This window comes from Papio anubis, chromosome 7 (assembly GCF_008728515.1).
Source record: "Papio anubis isolate 15944 chromosome 7, Panubis1.0, whole genome shotgun sequence".
In the NCBI taxonomy this organism is placed as follows: Eukaryota; Metazoa; Chordata; class Mammalia; order Primates; family Cercopithecidae; genus Papio; species Papio anubis.
The window spans coordinates 110411361-110430473 of NC_044982.1; the positions used below are offsets into that span (position 1 = coordinate 110411361).

Here is a 19113-nt window from a genome sequence, read left to right on the forward strand (position 1 = left end):
TTTCCAAAATTCTCATCTTCACTTGAAAGCTCAAATGTTATCATTGCCTATAAGTACTGTCAGTTTTCCTTGAAGTGGCAAGCTTACTTTGTTCATTTTCTAGACAACATCCATCTCTGAATAACTGGTTTGTCCACCATCCATTCAAGCAAAAATGGTGTTTCATGAAAAATGCAACTAGTTCAACTTGCAACTCAAAGACTGCACAAATGTTTTTCATCTAGACATTTATATTTTGCTATAAAACAGAAGTGCTTTATGTCTACCTCTCATTTGTTCACACAAATGATTTAAAAGATGTGAACCCAGAGGTTGAGATTTAACAAAATTAATACATATATATTTGCTTTATCCAGGGCAGTCAGGAATGAAATGCCAAGTTCCACTTGCTGTAAGTGTGTGATGGTGAAGAAAACTATGACCACCAGAATAGTTTGGTGCCACTGCCTTGATGTGGGTTATGGCACTGGCAGTTTTACTCCCCATTGCTTTTGCATGATCAATGCAAAAGGCTAACATCATAATCTATTATGAAAATAACTTTGACCTTGTAGATCCTCTAAAAAGACTTCGGGGACCTCCAGAATTTCACGGGCCACACTTTGAAAACCACTGCCCTAAAGCAGGGATCATCCAACCCCAGGATACATAAAAGTCACCTGGAAGGCTGATTAATATGCCGATTCTTAGGCCCTAGCCCCAGAATTCTGAATCTGTAGTTCTGGGATGGGATCTATGATTCTGCATTTCTAACAAGCTTGCAGGTGATGCTGATGGTGCAGGCCCAGCAAACAAATTTTTTGTTTTGCATTTATATTTTTTATTTTTTGTAGAGAGGGGGTTTCACCATGTTGCCTAGGCTGGTCTTGAACTCCTGGGCTCAAGTGATCCATCCACCTCAATCTCCCAAAGTGCCAGGATTATAGGCCTGAGCCTCTGTGCCTGGCTGGGAACCAAATTTTGAGTAGAAAGATCCTAAAGTACACAACATTTCTTAAAATATTTTCATAGAATGTTAGCAAATTTAAAAACATTTGGGAAGAATTGGATTATCAAAATTATACAAGCTGATTTACTGTGGGACTTCTCAGAGCCTTTAATATGCCAGTGTAAAATGGGACTCCCCAGGAGAGGCATTGGGTGCTCTGGGTTCCCAAACCTATTTGGTTTAGAATGCTTTTTCAGGGCTGGTAGCAGGGACTTATAAGTTAATGTTCCTCAGAGCATGCTTTCTGAGCCACTTCTGTAACAGTTTATGAATCAACTACCTAAGGGAACAGAGCAGACTATCTCCCATCTCCTCCTCCTCCCCTCTCCCTCCCAGGCCAGCTCTGCTCCCCTTCATACCTCATCTACATCTCTGGGGAGGGGGAAGTGGGGACCACCCAATTTAACTGTAGGACTGCATTGTACCACACTTGGCACACTGAGTTTTGTTTCACTTTAAATTTATCAGTCTGTGGTAGACTTATTTCAAACATGGATCACCAAAATCAGGGGCATGCTGTTCAATATGCCTCTTGGTATCTTTTTCTTTTTTTTTAAGAGATGGAGTCTCACTCTGTTGCCCAGGCTGGAGTGCAGTGGCACAATCTCGGCTTACTGCAAGCTCCGCCTCTCGGGTTCACGCCATTCTCCTGGCTCAGCCTCCCAAGTAGCTGGGACTACAGGCGCCCGCCACCACGCCCAGCTAATTTTTTTATTTTTAGTAGAGATGGGGTTTCACCGTTAGCCAGGATGGTCTCAATCTCCTGACCTCATGATCCACCCGCCTGGGCCTCCCAAAGTGCTGGGATTACAGGCATGAGCCACCGCGCCCGGCCACCTCTTGATGTATTTTTTAGGTCCTTTTCTTCTTTTTTTTTTTTTGAGATGGAGTCTTGCTCTGTCACCCAGACTACAGTGCAGGGGCACAATCTCGGCTCACTGCAACCTCCACTTCCTGGGTTCAGGTGATTCTCCTGCCTCAGCCTCGCAAATAGCTGGGACTACAGGCGCCCACTGCCATGCCTGGCTAATTTTTGTATTTTTAGTAGAGACGGGGTTTTGCCATGTTGGCCAGGCTGGTCTCGAACTCCTGTGATCCACCCATCTTGGCCTCCCAGAGTGCTGGGATTACAGGCATGAGCCACTGTGCCCAGCCCGGTTCTTTTCTTCTTAAGCTTCTATACAAGTGAGTTCTGTGCAACTTTCTATCAGGCATGTGTACACCTCCAGAGCTCACAGACAAGGTCACAAAAACCATTCTCTAAAAAAGACATGTAGTTGGAGGGTGAACTCAAAAGGAGCTTCAGGACTCATATTGCACAATTCACTTGGCTTCTAGGGCAGGGTCAGTTATGGGGAATCAGGGAGCCCCCTCCCATAGTGATATGACTCAATAGGCATCTGGATTGGGGACAAAAGCTAACCTGAGAGGGAGGCTGCTATGAAGGAATCCTGGTAACCAAAACAAGTAGAGGAGGGAGGGAGTAAGCCAAGAGGATGCAGAACTTAGCTCCTGCCTGGTGACAGGCACTGCTGCCTCCATGCTGAATAGCATGGGAGCAGCTTGGCCAGAGGGGCTTAGATTCCTGGTGTGCCCAGAGACGTGGATGTGGACTATGCAGACAGGAGCCACCAAACATGAGCTTGTTCTGCTCTGCCTCTCTTCAGGCCCTGGCCATTATTAGTGTGATAAGTGTGTCGGAGACTCTAAAGGATAGAAGAGGAACCTACACCAGACTGGACAATCACACAGGGCTGCCTGGAGGAGGCAATACTGGAGCTCCTGCAGGGAGGTGGGTGGTATGGAAATGGGAGTCCAGGAGAGTTACCCTGATGATTTCCCTCTACAGAGAAGGAAAAAACAAGAGTGGGGGCATAAGTAATCCTTCCCCCAGCAGATGGATTCAAGCCATCTAAGAACAGAAGGGGGAAAGACGTGTTCCAGACCAGGAGCCAGCATGAGCTAACACCAGGAGGCATCTAAGAGCACAGCTCACTGAGAAACTACAAAGAGATGAGGCTAGAGATACAGGCAGAATCCAGCTCACAAAAGGCCTTGAATATCATGGCAGATTTGATCCTGCTGACTCTAAAGGTCAACTGAGGAGTTCAAACAGGGATCTATGCTCAGATTCCTGCTTTTGGAAGGTCACCCTGGCTGTGGCAGCATGTGCTGGGGATGAAGGGGCTGAAGGTGGCACAGCCACAATGATCCCAGGCAGGAAAATGAGGCTGAGTTAGGGCAGCAGCTGTGGGAATGAATGGGATTCAAGATGGTGACTGAGAAGGCACATTTATATCCTCTCCTTCCCTTCAACTGATGGACCAGTGTTTTAAACAGGCTAAGCCACAACAAACATGACAGGTTGAATGCGGTGGCTCACACCTGTAATCCCAGCACTTTGGGAGGCCTAGGTGAGCAAATCACCTGAGGTCAGGAGTTTGAGACCAGCCTGACCAACATGGCGAAACTCCATCTCTACTAAAAATACAAGAATTAGCTGGGCATGGTGGTGTGCGCCTGTAATCCCATCTACTCTGGAGGCTGAGACAGGAGAATTGCTTGAACCTGGGAGGCAGAGGTTACAGTGAGCAGAGATTGCACCACTGCACTCCAGCCTGGGTGACACAGCGAGACTCTGCCTCAAAAAAAAAAAAAAGAAAGAAAGAAAGAAACAAAGAGGATGGAAGGATGTCGTTAGTCATTAGCAGACAAGTGATTTCATCTGGAAGATGAAAAGGAGTTAGAGACCTGTGGGGTAAATTAGAGGGCCTGGAGCACAGCAGGGCTGAGCTATCTGCCTGTGAGAACCTGAGGGAGCCTCTAGGCTCCAGTGCAGGTATCACAGAGAGCAAAGTGAAAATGGGGCTGGAACAGGCAGAATAAATGAAGATCCAGGTATGGACAGTTAATGCCCCTTCCCCCAAGTCATGAGTTCAACCAAGCACTTACCCCAAGGTAAAAAATCAGACTCAGCTGGACGCGTCAGCTCACGCCTGTAATCCCAGCACTTTGGGAGGCCGAGGTGGGTGGATCACAAGGTCAGGAGATCGAGACCATCCTGGCTAACATGGTGAAACCCCATTGCTACTAAAAACACAAAAAATTAGCCCGGTGTGGTGGCGGGCACCTGTAGTCCCAGCTACTCAGGAGGCTGAGGCAGGAGAATGGCGTAAGTAAACCCAGGAGGCAGAGCTTGCAGTGAGCCGAGATCGCGCCACTGCACTCCAGCCTGGGCGACACAGCGAGATTTCCTCTCAAAAAATAAATAAATAAATAAGAACTGTGTACACTGCCTGGTGAGATAGGTGCTGCTAGTATAGGGGTCGGCACCCTTGAGGAAGCCCTCCTTACCAAGGCATTTAGGGGTCCATAAGTGTAATGACTGGTTCCCACTCTAAGCTCTGCCCACATGCACATAATCCCCTTTGGCCTGTGCACAAAATTCCTTTACATATGGAAGGACACCAGGTAGCCCCATATATTTTAGAAAAGCTTCCAAAGTGAAGGAAAAAGAGCCAAAGAAGTCCTTAGAGAACCTTCAGAGAATAAAATATTAAAAAGAAATAAAGAAAATGTGTATTCTCAGGGAAACTCAAGGAAATACAACTTAAAAAACACACACACAAGATGTTAAGAAAAAAAGGAACAATTAGAGAAACAATTATCTTTTCAAAGATTGTGGCAAATACATAATATAAAATTCACCATTTTAACGATTTTTAAATGTACAATTCAGTGGCTGTATTAGTCTGTTTTCACACTGCTAAAAGATACTACCCGAGACTAGGTAATTTGCAAAGGAAAGAGGTTTAATTGACTCACAGTTCCACATGGCTGGGGAGGCCTCAAGAAACTTACAATCGTGGCAGAAGGCGAAGGGGAAGCCAGAACCTTCTTCACATGACGGCAGGAGACAGTATGCGTCAGTGCAGGAAAAACTACCAGTTATAAAACCATCAGATCAGATGAGAAGTCATTCACTATTACGAGAACAGCATGGGGAAAACTGCCCCCATACTCCAATCACTTCCCACCAGGTCTTTTCCTAAACACCTGGGTATTACAATTCAAGATAAGATTAGGTGGGGACACAAAGTCTAACCACATCAGTGGCATTAAGGATATTCACACTGTTCTAAAACTGTCATCAACAACCATCTCCACTCTTTTTATCTTGCAAAACTGAAACTCTGTACCCATGAAGCAATAACTCCCCATCCTCAGCTGGCCCTGATCCTAGCAACCACCATTCTACTTTCTGTCTCCATGAATTTGACTACTCTAAGTGTCTCATATAAGTGAAATCACACAATAATTGTCCTTTGTTACTGGCTTACTTCACATGCATAATGTCTTCAAGTTTCACTAACGTAGCATGTGTCAGAATTACCTTCCTTTTTAAAGCTGAATAATAGTCCATTTGGTATGGATATGCCAAATTTTGTTTATCCATTCATCTGTCTGTGGACACTTGAGTTGTTTCCACCTTTTGGCTATTGTGAATAATACTGCTGTGAACATGTGTGTGCAAACATAAAAGAAGTAATTTTTTGGCCGGGCACAGTGGCTCACACCTGTAATCCCAGCACTTTGGGAGACCGAGGCAAGCAGATCACCTGAGGTCAGGAGTTCGAGATCAGCCTGGCCAACATGGTGAAACTCTGTCTCTGCTAAAAATGCAAAAATTTGCCAGATGCAGTGGCGCATGCCTATAATCCCAGCTACATGGGAGGCTGAGGCACAAGAATCGCTTGGACCTGGGAGGTGGAGGTTGCAGTGAGCCAAGATCACGCCACTGCACTCCAGCCTGGGCAACAGAGTGAGACTCCATCTCAAAAAAGAAGTAACTTTTTACAATTGAAAATATGGTTAACAAAATAAAACTTGCTAGATGGCTTGGAAAATAAAATTGATGGAATGTCTGGAATGCAGACAAAACATCAAAAAGACAAAAAAATACAAGACGAGAAATAAAATACGTCAAGGACTTATTCAAGTTCAACATTCAACCAGTTGACACTCCAGAAAGAGAACAGAGACAACAAAGGGCAAGGGGTTACCGAAGAAATAATAAAAGAAAATTTCCTAGAGCCATGAGTTAACCGTGTTGAAGCCCAGCCATGTGTCATGCACCTTGTGGATACTGGAGCTACATATAACTGCCACACGTTCCTGCCACATGGTACTGAGAATCTTGGGAGAGAGAGACAGAAACCAAACAGTTGCATAAATTAATGTAAAATTGCAGCTAGAATGCCGAGTGCAAAGGAACCTATAAAAACTTAGGCCAAGGCAGAGTCCCCTAAGACAGGGACGTTCAAGCTCAGAAGCAACCAGGCAGGAGAGAATGGGAGGAGTTTTTGGCAAAGGGAACAGCATGTGTAAAGACTGTGTGGCCAGAGAGGGCATGATGAGTTCGAAGAGTTGAAAGAACAACTCCATGGCTGGAACTAAGAAGAGGCTTCCTAGGTGGTGAGCGGTGGAGGAGGTGAGGGGTAGATCCAACCATGTCAGACTTTGAGGGCCCAAGACTGATAAGAAGCCAAGTTTTAGAGACAAAAACAGGTCCCTAGGGAGATAGAAAATGCTTTCTATTCCTTCTGGACACCAAGAAACAAAGCACAAGTTAAATCCTCAGCAGGTACTTACTTCTCTAGTGCTGGATGGGACTTCCTACTCCACTGCGAAGAGCTCAGTCTGGCCCTGTCCCGTGCAGCACAAGGGGGGCAAAGCTCCTTAGGCTAAATCATGGTGCTTTGGTTTTTAAAACTTGACTGAAGGACTTGGGTGACTGATGGGTGAGCAAGGGGAAAGTTGTTTGGATTCATGGGTATACATTTAAGCAGTTTCAATATTCCATGTTTGATTGCGACTGTGATGCATATTGACGCATTCATTTTGCACATCTGATTATTTCTTTAGGATCTATTTCTAGAAATAAAATTTCTGGTACAAACAGACGGGGCATTTTTAGGGCTTTGGCCCTACAGAGCAGTTGTTCCAGTTTACAGCCCCAGCAGTGGATGAGTGTCTGTTTACTCAAACTCTCCCCTGTCCAGCTGTCACTATTACTATATCTTTCTAATCTCTGCCAATTCAGCAGGAAAAAAGAGGTATCTTGTGGTTTTAGTCCTCCTTCTCCTCTTCCTCCTCTTCTTCCTCTTCCTCCTCCTCCTCCCTTTGTAAGACAGGGTCTCACTTGGTCACCCAGGCTGGAATGCAGTGTCTCAATCATAGCTCACTGAAGCCTGGACTCAGGCAATCTTTCTGCCTCAGTCTCCGGAGTAGTTGGAACTACAGGTGTGCACCACCATGACCAGCTAATTAAAAAAAAACTTACAGAGGGCTGGTTGTGGTGGTGGCTCATGCCTGTAATCCAAGCCCTTTGAAAGGCTGAGGCAGACAGCCTGCTTAAGTCCAGAACTTTAAGACCAGCATGAACAACATAGTGAATACACAAAACACAAAAATCAGCTGGTTGTGTGGTGGTGTGCACCTGTAGTCCCTGCTACTTGGGAGGCTGAGGCAGGAGGATTGTTTGAGCCTGGGAGGCAGAGGCTTCAGTGAGCCATGATCACAGCACTGGACTCCAGCCTGGGTGACAGAGTGAAACTGTCTCATTTTGTGGGTATGGGGTTTCACTTTGCCGCCCAAGCTGGTGTTGGACTGCTAGCTTCAAGCAATCCTCATACCTCGGTCTCCCAAAGTGCTGGGATTATAGGCGTGAGTCACTGCGTTTGGCCACATTTCTTTTATTATTCTCATGGTTACAGTTGTTTCATATATTTACGGGTCATTTCTACTTTTTTATTTTTTGAGATGGAGTATTGCTCTGTCACCCACGCTGGAGTGCAGTGGTGTGATCTCAGCTCACTGCAACCTCCGCCTCCCATGTTCAAGAGATTGTCCTGCCTCAGCCTCCCGAGTAGCTGGGACTACAGGTGCCTGCCACCATGCCTAGCTAATTTTTGTATTTTTAGTAGAGATAGGTTTTCATCATGTTGGCCAGGCTGGCCTTGAACTCCTGACCTCAGGTGATCCACCCACTTCAGCCTCCCAAAGTGCTGGGATTACAGGCATGAGCCACTGCGCCCAGCCATATCTACTTGTTTTTAAACTATATATCCATGCCCTGTGCCCATTCCTATTGGGAATATGTCTTTTTCCTATTGATTTGTACCAATATTAACTCCGTGTGATATACATTTAATTATCCCAATTATTTGCTTATTAATTTTATGATATTTTTGTATCATAAACAAATCTTTTTGCAGTCACGTTTCCAATCTTTCCTTTATGGTTTCTATTTCCATGTTAAACTTAGGATGGCCTCCCTCACATTGACATTACATAAATGTTTTCCTCTATTTCATTCTATTATTTGTTTGGTATCCTTGTTTACATTTAACTCTATCCCATTTGGAATTTATGTTACCATGTGGTTTGAAGAAAGATCAAATCCTTAATTTTTTCAGCCATATTTATTTCCTCTCCATTTCGAAATGCCAAATGTGTCATTTTCTAAATATTTAAAGTATACTTGGGACTTCTGGGCTTTCTACTACATGACATTGGTGTATCTTTTATAACTGTTATAGCCCCCTACATTCTTTTTTTCTTTATTTGCTTGATTTTTCTCTCCCATTTACCAGTGATTTTAAAATGAATTTATCAAGTTCACTACCACCCTCCCTCCAAACAATTCCTTTAGGACCTTGACTGGAATTTATAAATTAACTTTAAGATAACTTCCCATACAATGAGCCAAGGTCAAATCGGTGCATCCAGCAGGTTCCTGTCCCTGCCGGGAAGCACAAGTTCCTCCCTGTCCCCTGCCCACCCTGCTGGCTCTGGCAGGCCTTGAAAGGCCCATTAGGAAGAGGCCACTCCTCCATCTTCATTAACACCTGTGCCCTGGGGACCAGACCAGAAGTTCTAGGAAGAGGAAAGTCCTCTCCTCACATACCATGCACTTCCCCCAACAATGCGGGGAGCAGCTGCAGATTCACCATGCCCTGCCCCCACCCCAACATAAGCACTTAAGAGTTGGAGTCACTGAGGCTTCAGGGAGAAGGAGCGACTTGCCTGCCACATCCTGGGGTCCTGACTGGGTGGGCTTCCCTGGGAGACCAAGAACACAGATGTTCTGATGTTCTTTATCATATTGATGGGGGAGGAGGGTGGGTGTTGAGGTTTACTAATGACAATTTACAGGAGTCAATTACAAGTGAGGATGAGCACAGCTGTCCCAACTGCAGCCTCCTGTTTCCCTCCTCTGCCTACCCCACCCCACTCCCACCTCCACGGCCCTCTATAAACTGTGGCAGATGGACCTTGGTAACACCACCACCCGATCAAGACCATCCTGGCTAACATGGTGAAACCCCGTCTCTACTAAAAAATACAAAAAACTAGCCGGGCGAGGTGGCGGGCGCCTGCAGTCCCAGCTACTCGGGAGGCTGAGGCAGGAGAATGGCGTAAACCCGGGAGGCGGAGCTTGCAGTGAGCTGAGATCCGGCCACTGCACTCCAGCCTGGGTGACAGAGCGAGACTCCGTCTCAAAAAAAAAAAAAAAGAAGTTAGAAATGTGGCTTTCCGGACCTGGCCGAGCAGGAGGCGCCATCACGGGAGTTGACATCCGCCCCAACAAGGACCAACAAGGTTCCGCGCAAGGAGCCCAGGAGCCAGGATATCTACCTAAGGCTGTTGGTCAAGCTGTACAGGTTTCTGGCCAGACGAATCAACTCCATATTCAACCAGGCTGTACTGAAGAGGTTGTTTATGAGCCACACCAACCGGTCACTCTGTTGCCCAGATGATCCGGAAGATGAAGCTTCCTGGCCGGGAAAACAAAACGGCCGTGGTCGTGGGGGCCATAATGGATGATGCGCGGGTTCAGGAGGTACTCAGAATGAAGGTGTGTGCGCTGCGCCTGACCAGCCGGGCCGCCGCCGCATCCTCACGGCAGGGCAGGGGGCAAGATCCTCACTTTTGACCAGCTGGCCCTGGACTCCCCCAAGGGCAGAGGCACCATCCTGCTCTCTGGTTCTCTCAAGAGCCAAGAGGTGTACCGGCATTTCGGTAGGGCTCCGGGAACCCCGCACAGCCACCCCAAACCTTACGTCCGCTCCAGGGCCGGAAGTTCGAGCGCACCAGAGGCCAACGGGCCAGCCGAGACCTCAAAAACTAACCCTGGAGCCTACCCTCTTATTAAAAAGATTTTGGATGAAGAGAGAAAGAGAAAAGGAAAGAAAGAAAAGGAGGAAAGAAATGTGGACCCCACCCTTGTCCTGCTGAGTCAGAAACTGCGTTTCAATCAAATCCCCAGGCAATTGTGTGCGCGTGAAAGTTTCAGAAGCTAGGATCCCGAGACTCACCTGAGCTGGATGGAGCTCACAGCAACCGCTGAGATAATCACCTACCCTGGCCCCGCCTCTCTTGGGACAAGCCTGACCTCAGGAGTAGGGCCTGGGCAAAGCTGAAAAGTGAAAGAACCAAAGCTTCTCTCAGACACCAGGTGCATCAGAAACCAGCCTATTTCCTGCATCGAAGGCTGTGTGGAGTGATGATCAAGCATGAGGTCAGTGTGACACACACTTGGGTTCCAGTTGTCGCACTGACCCTTACAGGGGTTGTGACATGGGGCCCTCTATGAGCCTCAGCCGACTTACCTGTCAAGTGGCAAGAACTATACCGCCTCACAGACCTGATGGGAAAACAGAGGTAAGTTTATCAAATGTCCAGGAGAGTGCCACATCGTAGTGGGTGTTTACTACAAAGGATAATATTGATGCAGGGCAGGTGAACCCCAGAATTGGGACTTAGCCCGGAGGGTTTTTGGCTTCTCTCAGGAAGGAATTTAAGGGTGAGTTAGTGGTGTTAGACAGCAACTTTTACTGAAGCTGCAGTGTACTGCAACAGCAGAGTGACTGCTCCTTGTGGGGCAGGGCTACCCCACAGGCAGTGTGCCAAGAATAGCAGTTCACAGGCAGTTTTGTAGTCATATTTATATCCACTTTTTTTTTTTTTTTTGAGATGGAGTCTTGCTCTGTTGCCCAGGCTGAAGTGCAGCCTGGACTCACTGCAGCTTCTGCCTCCCAGGTTCAAGCAATTTTCTGCCTTACCCTCCTGAGTAGCTGGGATTGCAGGTGCATGCCACCACGCCCGGCTAATTTTTTTATTTTTAGTGGAGACGGGGTTTCACCATGTTGGCCAGGCTGGTCTTGAACTCCTGGCCTCAAGTGATCCACCTGCCTCAGCCTCCCAAAGTGCTGAGATTACAGGCATGAGCCACCGCACCCGCCATCATCTCTAGCTTGGACTCCTGTGAGCCTCCTCACTGGTTCCCTGCTCTCACATTGAACCCCTAGACTCTTGTCTTCATCCAGCAGCTAAAACAAGCCAATTAAAGCAATCATGTCACATCACTCCCTGCTTAAAACTCTCCAGAAGAAACTCTAAACCCGTTTCCTAATTTGAAGACCTTAAATGATGAATCCTACCTCACTATCTCTGTCTAACCATATTTTAGGCTGGTCTTCTCCTTGTTCACACTATATTAGCCTCACATGCCGAGCCCGTCCCTCTGTAACTTTGCCATCTCCTACTCTGTTTGCCTATAATCTTCTCCCAGAGTAGGGTTGGTTCCTTCTGGTAATTCAGGTCTCAACTCAAATGTCACCTCCTCAGAGAGCTAGGGTACCCCTTCTCTGTCACCCTGCATCACATCACTCTGTTGTGTTTTCTCTAGAGTCCTCACCACCACAAGCAGTGGTTATCCTGTATGTTTATTTCTTTTTCTTTCTTTTTGAGACAGGGTCTTGCTCTGTTGCCCAGGCCGGAGTGCAGTGGCGTGACCTCAGCTCACCTCTGTCTCCCAGGCTCAAGTGATCCTCCCACCTCAGCCTTCTGAGTAGCTGGGACTACAGGCATGAACCATCATACCCGGCTAACTTTTGTTTGTTTGTTTGTTTGTTTTAGTAGAGATGGGGTTTAACCATGTTGCCCAGGCTGGTCTCAAACTCCTGGGCTGAAATGACCCCCTGCCTCAGGCTCCCAAAGTGCTGGGAGTCCAGGCATGAGCCACCCGCACCTGGCCCTATTTCTTTACTTGGTCATTGTCTCTCCATCTCACACCCCCACCATCCATAGAATGAGGGATAATAAGGATTTTGTTTTGTCCACTACTGTATATCTAGGACTTAGAATGGTGACTGGGACATGTTACGTGCTCAGTTAACGTATGTGAATAAAGTAATAAAGATGCTTACTCTTCACCCTCCTTTCTGCTACTTTCCTGCTGAACTGTGTGCAGTGACTGGCTATATACCACATCAGCCCAGAGCAGTGTTTATAATGGCGGTTTTCAGGCATCTCCTCTCCTTCAGATGCATGAATTAGAATTTCTGGGGGAGTGTCCTGGGAATTTTTATTTGGAGGCCACTGCTTTAGATAACCAAGAATTGGTTCAGGTCAGGGCCTAGCAGACAGCCTTTTTTTTTCCCCCTCTTCAAAATATTGTGGCTGACTGTGCTTTCAAGAGGACATTGATAGCTTCATCCTGGTATGCAGGAAGCACTTAAGTTGGAAAGAAGATGAAATGAAATCTGTACTTAGTTATTACAACTTTCTTTTTTCTCTTTTTCCCAAGATACCAAGGGCAAGTAATTACAACTTTCTTGATGCGGTAGAGGAATCACTGATCTGGGAACCGAGAGGACTGGGTTTGTCCCCCAGTTGTTGCTGCTTCCTAGGGAGGGCAGTCTCTGAGCCCCAGATTTCTTATCTGTAAAAAGAGACAAGTAGTACTTAGACAATGGAGTTGTTTCATTCGTTCATTTATTCATTCATTCATTCATTCAAACATTTATTATCTCTGCATACTAGGACTGAGCCAAGGCCCAGGTGATATAAAAATAAGAGGCTAGGCATGGTGGCTCACACCTGTAATCCCATCACTTGGGGAGGCCGAGGTGAGTGGATCACCTGAGGTCAGGAGTTCAAGACCAGCCTGGCCAACATGGTGAAACCCCATCTCTACTAAAAATACAAAAATTAGCCGGGCATGGTAGCAGGCACCTGTAATCTCAGCTACTTGGGAGGCTGAGGCAGGAAAATCTCTTGAACCCAGGAGGCGGAGATTGCAGTGAGCCGAGATCACACCACTGCACTCCAGTCTGGGCAACAGTGAGACTCCATCTCAAAAAAATAATAAAAAAAAAACAGTCATTGTGAGGAATAATGATATATGTGTCCCCAGAATCAAAAGTGCCCCACCCTCTCCCTGCCTGTAGCTGTGGTCTCAGTAAGGCCCCAGAGCAACACAGGAGAAAGGACCTGCTCTGATACAGAGTCCAATGGAACTTTATTTAAATCATGATGCCTCTAGCATTATGGGAACAGGCATGAGACATCCCAAGCCAGCTCAAAGGAGTTAGCTTTCTTCAAAACTTATATAGAATAAATTCACTTTCTGTGCTACCAATCTTCATTCACTCATCCATACAACAAATATTTACTGGATATTCACTACTGTTCCTATTGGATGTTGTGCAGCTTGTGGAGGAGGTTGCCATTTGCAGTAAAGGAAACATTGGCTAAGAAACAGGTTTGAGGCTGGCCGCGGTGGCTCACGCCTGTAATTCCAGCACTTTGGGAGGCCAAGGGAGGCAGATCACTTGAAGTCAGGACTTTGAGACCAGCCTGACCAACATGGTCTCCACTAAAAATACAAAAATTAGCCAGTTGTGGGGGCATGTGCCTGTAATCCCAGCTACTCAGGAGGCTGAGGCAGGAGAATCGCTTGAACCTGGGAGGTGGAGGTTACAGTGAGCCAAGGTCATACCACTGCCTGGGTGACAGAAACTGTCTCAAAAAAAAAAAAAGAAAAGAAAAGAAAATTTGAGAGAATATTGTGAGTTTCATTCTAGAGAAGCTGAGTTTAAGGGCCTATGAGAGATACATGCCTAGAACTTAGGGAAGATGCCTGGCCTCCAATGTACAGAAGATACTGTAAACTATGCAATGCAGGTGTGCTAGGGAGAGAATGTAGAGTAACAGGGCCCAGGACCTTCGATCTTTTTCCACTGCAGGATCCCCCCAACTCTCACCACAGAACAACCCACACCCCATAATGGAAAGTGAGAGGTATAATTAAGGGAATCAGAAGAAGGGAGGTTGTTATGCCCTTCTCTGGAGTCTTATTAGTCATTTTGCTCTTCTACTTTCAGCCTTTTGATATCTTCTGCAGCATTTGCCAATGAGTGCTGCAGGAATTCTTCGTATATCTGGGTGCTCCCAACATCCCTGTTGTGAAAGGAAGGAGAGTCCATCATAAAAGTTTTTAGCAGCAAATTTTTTGTTGTTGTTGTTGTTGCTTAGTGTTACTTTATTCTACAAGTGATTTTTATTTTTATTTGCACAAATTTATGGGGCATGTGTGAAATTTTGTTACATGTATATAATGCATGGTGATTAAGTCGGTATTTAGGCTGTCCATCTCACGAGTGCAGTACATTTTTGTTTAACCCTAGTCACCCTACTATGCTATCAATCACTGAGTTTATTCCTCCTTTTTTTGTTACCTTTTTTGTTTTGTTTTGAGACAGGCTTACTCTCTTGCCCAGGCTGGAGTGCAGTGGTGTGATCTCAGCTCACTGCAACCTCAGCTCACTGCAACCTCCACCTCCCAGGTTCAAGCAATTCTCCTGCCTCAGCCTCCCAAGTAGCTGGGACTACAGGTACCTGCCACCATGCCCAGATAATTTTGTATTTTTAGTAGAGATAGGGTTTCACCATGTTGGCCAGGCTGGTCTCGAACTGCTGACCTCAGGTGATCCGCCTGCCTCAGCCTCCCAAAGTGCTGGGATTACAGGTGTGAGTTATCACACCCAGCCTTGAATTTATTCCTTCTAATTGTATGTCGGAGCAAACAATTTGAAGGTGAAATTTTGAAAATCTCATTTAGAGTGGTACCAAAAATTTTATAAAATACCTAAAAATAAATCTATCAAACCTCTACACTGAACACCATAAAACATTGTGAAATTGAAGAGGAACTAAATTAATGGAGAGATATGCCATGTTTTGGATTGGGAGATACAAAATTCCCCAATATAATTCTTTCCCAATTTATCTATATACTCAATGTAATTCCAATCAAAATTTTCAGCAGGCATTGTCATTTTGTTTTTCTCAGAATTTGAACAGTTGGTTTTAAAATGCATATGGAAATGTAGAGGACCTAGAGTAACTAAAACAATTTTTGTTTTGTTTTTGAAACAGGGTCTCACTCTGTTGCTCAAGCTGGAGTGCAGTAGCACCATCATGGCTCACTACAGCCTTGATGTCCCCTGGATCAAGCGATCCTCCTACCTCAGCCTCCCAAGTAGCTGGGACCAACAGGTATGTGCCACCACACCCAGCTAATTTTTTTCTATTTTATATACATATGTAATTATATGTGAGATATATATAAATATATATATAGATATGTAATGTATATATACACTAAATTAGCCAGGTGTGGTGGTGTGCAGCTGCAGTCCCAGCTACTAGGATAGGGAGGCTGACGTGGGAGGATCGCTTGAGCCTGGGGGATTGAGGCTGCTGTGAGCCATGATCACGCCACTGCACTCCAGTCTAGGTGACAGAGCAAGTCTCATTCTCAAAAAATATAAATGTATGTACTGTATAATTTTGTTCATACAAAATTCTAGAAACTGCAAACTAATCTATAGAGACAGCAGATCAGCAGTTGTCTGGGACAGGATTAGAGGGAGCGACGGATGACAAAGGGGCATGAGAAAACTTTGGGGATTATGGAAATGTTTGCTGTCTGAATTTTGGCTTCATGAGTGAACACAAACATCAACACTAATCAAGTCGTACATCTTAAAAATGTGCAGTTTATTGTACTGCAGTTATCCATCCATAAAGTTGGGGTAGGGGGAACTCTAAAACCAGGTGAAATGAATCTATACCATTAGAAATTAGAATAGTGGCTCCATTTGGGAGGGTGGGGACCTGGAGAAGTACACAGGGTCTTTTGGGGTGCTTGTAATGTGTCTTGAGCTGGATGCTGGTTACACAGGTGTGTCCAGTTTGTGAAAATTCATTGAGTCGAACGTTTATTTGTGAACTTTTCTATACATATATTATATCTCAATTAAAAGTTTCTTTAGAAAAGCTCTTTCACCAGGCCTTAGATGAGTGTTGTAGTTACAGATAGTATCAGGATGATCTGGACTCCGGAATCTGCCTGTCTGGATTTCACATTGCCTATTTTTCACCGTACGCGTAAGGAAGATGCTCTTAATCTCCCTGTTTAACAGATGAAAAACATGAGGCGTTAAAGAGTTTGCCCAGGGTTACACAACTAGGAAGCTGCAGATTGCAAGCCCAGGACACGTGATGCTATGACTCACCTCTGCAGTCTCTCCTAATCCAGGCTTTACCTGATACACTTAGCAGAGTGCCCAGCAGATGGGAAAGCACTGAATGCATGTTCTTTGCTGTCATTGTTATTGTTTAAGGTGTCTCCATTGAAAATGCTTCCAACAAAGGAAACAGAAGGAAATCAGGCTCCATCAGGGCAGACTTAAAAATCATCATCTGCCCTTAAGTGGAGCACCAGCAATGTTACCTCAATTCCCTTTGAGTAGTAGGCTTTCCCAGCAATGTGCCAAAACCCTGGTACAGAGCATTAGGCTTCTTGTCTCTGCTATAAGTTCATCGAGAGCAGGGATCCTGGCTTCATCCATCCCTGAAGCACATGGCCTGGCACAGATCTGAGTCTTTATGCTATGTGAACAAGTGAAAGGAGGAATTGGAATGGACAGGTTCTCAGGTCCCTTTTTGGCCCCTGAGGGTCTGGAGTCCTTGAAGCCGTTGAGCTTCCTCTGCACAGCCTTTCATCCTAGAGCCCGTTGCAGCCCATGCCTTCCATGGGGCTGGAGATGGTAAGTGCTCTGGACAGCAGATGCTGAGATGCAGTAAAGAATGAAAGAGCATTCAGTGGGGACCAGTAATTACTGTGAAAGATAGGGGGAGGTAGCTGGATTGGGCAGGGGAGGACTTCAGACTGCCATGCAGATCTAACAAAGTTTCAGCCCCTGCAACAGGAGGACTTGGAGTTTGAGTTGAGCAAAAATGGCAGGCCCTAGGACTCTCACTGTGCTCAGTAGTTTGTTTGGAGGCTACCCAGGAAAAGTGTGACCTTTACTCAAAAGCTGAGGTGGAGCCTGAAGATGCTAGCCACTGGAGGCAGGCAGCTAACTGCATTCTTGCAGCTGGGAGATTTGAACATCTCTGCAGTGGTCACAGTCACAAAAGGGAAGGAAAACACCCAGCAGGTTTTCCGCCAGCACCGCCAACCTTTGCCTGGCTGTTAACAGACAGCTAGGGAGCCAGGTGAGGCAAGCTATGGAGAATCAGATATGGAGTAAGGAGGTCCTTCAATGAGGAGACCATAAAGATTGGAAGGAATCAGGGCCGGCTTTTCCAAGAGGAGTCCTGAAAGCCCAGATGCTTCTGATCAGCAGGAAGGAGGGAGGAGGTGATTCAGGACAAGGTAGAGTGAACCCTTTAGATTTAAAGCCAGCATTTGAAACAGCTTAATGTCCTGCATCCCTCAGAACTTTCAGATGGAAGTACACATCATTAGTTATGACTGATTGAGGAAGCAACAGGCAGGGTTACACTGTAAAAGGATCGTGCAACTATTAAGCACCTACTGAATTCCCATCTGTTATAAAGGAGACAGGAGAAAGGAGAAGGAAGCGGTGGTGTGCTATCTGCTGAGGCTTTCATGTTCATCATCCCATTTAAGCCTCAGACCAACCCTATGAGCAGGGTGACAATTATCACCCTCTTTTTACAGATGGAAAAACCAAGCCCAAAAATGTGAGATACCTTGCCCACCACAGCTGCTAAGTGACCAAACGGATTTGAAGCCGAGTCAATCCAACCATAAGTTTTTGTAATGTCTCCCCTTCCACCACTATCCCTAGTGCTGCCATCGTTTCTGAGCACTTGTTGAGTACCAAATCACTGTGCGACATGCTCTACCCACATTACCTTGTTGAAACATCAGGACAGCCCTTATAGATGAGGAAAAGGAGAAAGTAGCTGGTCCAGGGTCATGGAGCTCCAAAATGGCAGAACCAGAATGGGTACCCTTGTCTGTTGACCTCACTACCTTCATTACCATCTACAAATGGAAAGTCATAGAGTCACCAGGCTGGAAGGGCCGTGGAGGAAACTCATTCCAATCTGCTGCATGATGAGAGGCTTCTCTGAGACTGAGCGAGGTTTCAGGCCAGCAGCAGGCACTGAGATACCACCAGCCCAGATGATGAGGCCTCAGATGGTGCTGGCCAGAGGGGTGGGAACCAGCTGTTCCTTGTCTCAAGGCCTTCAGGTTGAGTGACTACACTCCACAAGGCCTCACGTCTGAGTCAGCCCTGACCCATATCTTCAGGCCGCACTGGCAGAGCCACCAATGCTACTGGCTCTGTGGCCTCAGCTGCTGTGTGCCCCAGACACAGAGGCACACAGGTGGAAAAGGAGAAGAGCAGAGAGCAGCCGGGCCTGGGAGACTATGGCCTCATGACCCAGCAGAAGCCAGATACAGTCAGGAATCACTGCTCTACCTCCTGCTGCAGCTGTGGGCAAGTTACAAGTGAAGGACCTGTGGGCTTTGCTGCTTGGTAATCGTAGGTTCAAACTCCAGCTTCACCAGACTCCTTCCCTATCAGCTTTCTCACTGGAATATGGGGCAGTAGCTTCTTGTGAGGATAAAATGATGAAGTATCCAGCACCAAGTAGCTACCAGGCATATTGTGGCTTCCTCATCACCTGTCCTAAGAGATGAGGATCCAAGACCCTGCCCTGTCCCTGCAGCCCTTTTGGGCTAGTGTGGGGCAGATGTGACCCTTTTCAAAAACAAGTTCTGTTAAGGGGCTGAAGGGAGCAGGCCTCCCTCTGGAGCTACCAAAGAAAGGATGACGACCCAGGGTGGGGGCGTCCTGCTTCACTTGTGTTCCCAGTGCTCAGAGAGCGCTTGCTGCTTAAACCCTCCTTGATGGAAGTGTCAGGATTCAGTCAGGGAAGAAGCAGAACCA

General features: G+C 46.3%; 1 pseudogene; it reads left to right on the plus strand.

Moving 5' to 3' along the window:
- The first annotated feature begins 9576 nt into the window (after positions 1 to 9576).
- On the plus strand, positions 9577 to 14639 carry LOC101003741 (annotated as a pseudogene).
- The last annotated feature ends 4474 nt before the right edge of the window (positions 14640 to 19113 follow it).